At 36.4% G+C, this 4,815-nt stretch overlaps 1 long non-coding RNA gene across 1 annotated transcript; it reads left to right on the forward strand.

Moving 5' to 3' along the window:
- The first annotated feature begins 275 nt into the window (after positions 1-275).
- On the forward strand, positions 276-4,326 carry LOC117001431. The gene is made up of 3 exons (XR_004419054.1): positions 276-371; positions 1,626-1,693; positions 2,193-4,326. It is a non-coding gene; the product is annotated as an uncharacterized LOC117001431 (long non-coding RNA).
- Positions 4,327-4,815: the final 489 nt, after the last annotated feature.

Genomic DNA, 4,815 nt, shown 5'->3' on the forward strand with positions numbered 1-4,815 from the left:
TCGTATCAATTCACTTCATTATTTTTAATTTGCTGTGAATATTGAGTGCTTCCAACATAAAATCATTCCTCAATTAAAATAAAACAGCTGTACTCCTATCAGCTTTTCCTTGCTTCTTGTTGCTTACAGATTAGCAGTTGTCATTGGCTTCAGTCTCATGTAATTTCATTAATTTGCAACCATAAACGGATAAAAAAGAAAATAATAATAAAAAACTTTGGCTTTTCAATGTACTAAGTATTGTATATACTTTTTTTTTTTTTTTTCACACTGCACTGAAAGGGCAGAACTACTGCAGCAGCAACATCTGGGGGATATCGGACTGTGACAAACCCCATCCACTTTGTTCTCCAGCATCAGCAAAGCAACTTGTGAGCACTTTGTTCATTTGGCACTTTTTTATTGCACTAGAGTCCCTTTCTTGTCTGCCAGGTGACGTGTGGTAAACCAGATCCCCCGAATGTGCTCCAGTGCAGAGGGGAAAGATGAATCCTGGGGCTCACTGGTTCATAGCTTGTTTTTGCTGCAGGACGAGTGAGCCCCTCACCTTCCTCTATCAGTGATTCACTGCTCTTATTTAGAGTTCCAGGGTGTCCCCAGCAAGTTTGTGTCTTTGAGTGACACTTGTACCTCTGTGGTTGTCCTCATTTCTCTTCAAATAGATCAAAAGGCTGCCAGTAAGAGCACACAGGGAGAAGGATGAGAGCTGCAAAAGCTACTTTTGCAAGCCCAGATGTGAAAGTGCGCTGCATAATTTCTTCTGTTAACTTGTTTTTCTAGTAGTAAGTTCTTAATGGCCTTACAAGATTTTAAATTGGTCTACCTTACCTTGTTATCATCTAACTAACATTAATGGAAAGTTTAAAAATACAGGTGTGTTAAAGTGTGTGGTATAGAACATGTAAGAAGCATGCAAAAAGAACCAATAATTTTGTGGTTTATATTTTAACAGAAAATAATATTCTATCAGATGACTGTGACTTCAAGAAATGAAGGTCAGCTGTACTACTGACCTTTTTTCTGCAGGTACTGTTGCAGATTTCAGTACCTTTAGCTCTTTTTGATTCAAGGCATTTCACTGTGGTGTATTTCTATCTTTTGTTACTAGTGAGAGCTTTTTGATAGAATCCCTAAAAGAGGACTTGTATTTGTAGGGAGACTGAACACATGGGACTTGAATCCTAGTTAACAGTGAATTCTCTATTACAGGAAGTAAAAGCTTATGAATATTTTCCTTGGCTCTGAAAGTGGGAGCTGACACTAGTTTGTATTGGAGAATTTTAACTAATGATTACGACAATACTTATCTGCTAATTTGTTTCTCCATGTCTGGAATCGGTATACTAAATATGTGTGAAATTTTTGGAGCTCATGCTAAAATTTCAACTAGCCAAATACTTATCTGCCTTTCACTATTACTGAAATAATGTTAGTAATAATAATAAATAACAGTAAACACAGTCACTGTTTCTTTTTATGAGTTCTCTCAGCTAAAGTAGGAGATCATGGCATAAGCTGAACACATCTTCATTATTTTGATAAGTCTACAATAATGTCATTTAACACCAAAGGCTTGTTAGAACAAAAGCCTGTGTGAGTTTTTTTAATGCTCTGCTTTTGTATAGGTATCTACATATTTCAAAACTGACTAAGAAGTGCTGATTATCTTAGACAAGCCTAATATACAGATAAGGTATGTATGTTATAACCTATAACAGTATCTACAACAGGACATGAGCTAATTCATTTATTTCACTTAATGTATCTGTGCAACCCATCATGGTAGGTTTGATGCCAAACCTTCTTGGGTGATGTTGAAGAATTTTCCCAGTTGTACAACAAGCCTAAGAAAGCTTTCAAATTGTGGGAGAAAATGACAAACAGGAAATTCAGGCTTGATTGCTGAATTTCTTGAAACGTAAATTATTATGAGTTGGGATACTGTTATTTACAAATAAACTTAATTTTTATCAGTTACTTATCAACAGTCACTGTCAATCATTTTTGTATTTCCTGTTCATATGCTTGAATCTGTTAATGTTTTAAGTTGTCTCTGTTTTGTGTCTTTCTAGTGTTGGAATTATGTTGAGCAATATGGTTGCCTGTTGAACAAATATGATCATTGTTTTTATAAATATATGGAAAACAGGATATTTTTAAATCACTGGACTTATTTCTGTTTGACATTGAAGAACAAACCTCAGAACACTCTTTCAATGCACTGAGAGAAGCTCAGGTTAAAGGATGGCTCTTAGGGAATGAGAGGAGGCTGCAGCACCACTCAAACCTTTCTTGTGCTTCCAAGCTCCTACCTGAGAGCTCCAGCCAGTGCAGTCTCCAGGGATATTCCTGAAGATCCAGCTGCTGCAGCTCTGCGACTCTTTCCTGTTCTCTTTCAAAGAAGGTTCGTCTCTGCTGTCCATCCTGGTAGTCTCTGGCACAGACTGGCCTCTGTCCATGCTGCCAGACTGCTGCTGGGCCCCTTGGCTCAGGTCAGAATGAAAAAACCTCATTTTTATTTCTCAATGGAGCACCATCACCAACTATAAACTCACATATTATTCTTGCTGGAAAGCTGATGTTTCTGTTACTTGACTGTTTTAGCAGCTAAACCTTAAACTTACAAAGATTTAACATTCCCAGTATGAAAATTGGCTTAATGGGAAAAGGACTCATATCCTAAAAAGAGGAGCAAATTATTATACTTCTTTTTTAGGCCCTTGCAACACATTCGTTATCCTTTTCTTGCAGTAGACAATTCTTCAAACCCCAAACAGTTTTTAAAACCAAGGTTGAAGTTAATTTTATCAACCAGGTGTCTTAGCGAGTGCCCTCCCTGTTTGGACATTATTTCTGTGAAGCTATGACTGAGTTTACAGGCTTAGCAAGGCCATAAGTGATTTGCTTTATACAACTATTCAGTATTGCCCTCCACACCAATAATCCTTTAGTATAATAAAATACATGTCTTCTCTTCTTTACTAGAAGTTATAGAGAAGTCTTCTGATCATCCAGCTATGAAAAACACCATGACTGGTTCTGCCCAGAAGCTGCATGAATACATGTGGAGCAGAAAAGTTGCTCTTTATAGCCAGCTGTAAAATTCTTTCAAGCTCTGTGAATGTTTAAGCCTGAGAAGGCTTTTCTCACCAAGATGTAGAATAGCTTCAGCATACCAGCCTTCAGCAGTGTGTATGAGTCAAGATTTCACTCCTACCCTACACTTTACTGGTGAAACTCAAAGCCAGCCAGCCCATTTCAAGAAGAAAAATGGCATTTGGTTCCAGTAAGCATCCACAGAACACACTCCAGATTTGACAATCGTTGTAATTAGTTGCTTTTGTGTGTTTAGTACACAGTGCAAATGCTGTAAAATGTTTTTCACATGATGCAACATTGCTAGCAGATAATCACTGGAGCAGTAAACCAAAAGAATTTGTGTATATCCTACAAGCTGCAGGAGGATAAGAAAATATAAACAAAAACTAACAGCTGAATTTTTTCCTTTTTTTTTTTTAAACTGATTTGGTTTTAGATGTTACTTTTTGTCAGTTGCTCTAGAAATTGATTAGAAAACCCTAAACCAATGTTGTGAAAACACTTTTGTTTCTGTCCTAGTTTTGACTGTGTGAATCTTTTTTAGAATATTTTCAGTTTAATTATGCAGCATTAAAAATTGCAATTAAACTGAATTTGCAATTGACACTGCTCATTTTAGTTAACTGTCAAATTTACTATGGCATTGTGAAATAGGGGCCTTTATTATTATGAGGTGTTTTGAAAAAAATTACTTTTTAAACAGGAGAAAAATGTCATGTCCCTCAGTCTTATCCCAATGAACCAAGAATTTAAAGTGATACCCGACCAGTGAAGCTGGTAACTCTAGCCACAATGGAGTTTCTTCCAGGTGATGTCTTAAAATACTGGTAAAATTACAAGTATGGACAGTATTGAATAAAGTCTTCTTTTTGTGTGTTTAATATCTTTTGTGAAATGTGTTTTTCAAAGGTAGGTGGAAGGCTAAAGTTGCTTTAAAGTAGTCTAGTGATAATCTACTTGTCTTAGGGATATTTGACATGCCCTGTTTTGCAGGATGCTATGATGCAATTTGATGGATATTGTGTATTATATGAGACTGTACGAATCTTAATATCTCTGTTCCTCTGTTTTAGCATGTGATGTACAGCTCTGTGTACATAGAGCAGCTCAGACGAGTGTCTGAGACTACCCTTTTCCTCTAAGCCCTAGGCATTTTTATCACTGTGCCAATAAAAGGAAGGGGATTTATGGGGTACTGCTTTTTAATTCATTCAATTCTCTGTTCATTGTGAGGTTAATGTTGTTGATCTATTTTTCTCTTGAAACAAATAAAAACAATATGTGCTGACACTGGCTTTGACTTTTGACATGGGAGATAGAGGTCAACATTTAATTCTATATTTATAGACTACATGAACAATATTATCTGTATTAAAAACTGTTCACTCAGTCCTTGTCATTTTACAACTTAGCTCAGTAGCTTATATCACATTGAACGTTTTCTCCAACTCTGATCAAGGTGCCATCATTCACAGCACTTCACTTAAGAGGTTGTCAGCCTTTCCATTAAAAACACTTTTTTTCAGAGGTTCATAACTTGACTAGCTAAAAAATTACACCAAGACTGACCTGGGGCTTTATTTTAAGCAAAAATATACCCTGGTCCCAGAATCCAAACCCAACAAAGAACCCAAATAGAGGAGTTGGCTGTTGTGGCCCATACGCAATGGCCATTTTTATTTATGAAAATGACGTGATTTATCAAGCAGGTGTAAA

Source organism: Catharus ustulatus, chromosome 11 (assembly GCF_009819885.2).
Source record: "Catharus ustulatus isolate bCatUst1 chromosome 11, bCatUst1.pri.v2, whole genome shotgun sequence".
In the NCBI taxonomy this organism is placed as follows: domain Eukaryota; kingdom Metazoa; phylum Chordata; class Aves; order Passeriformes; family Turdidae; genus Catharus; species Catharus ustulatus.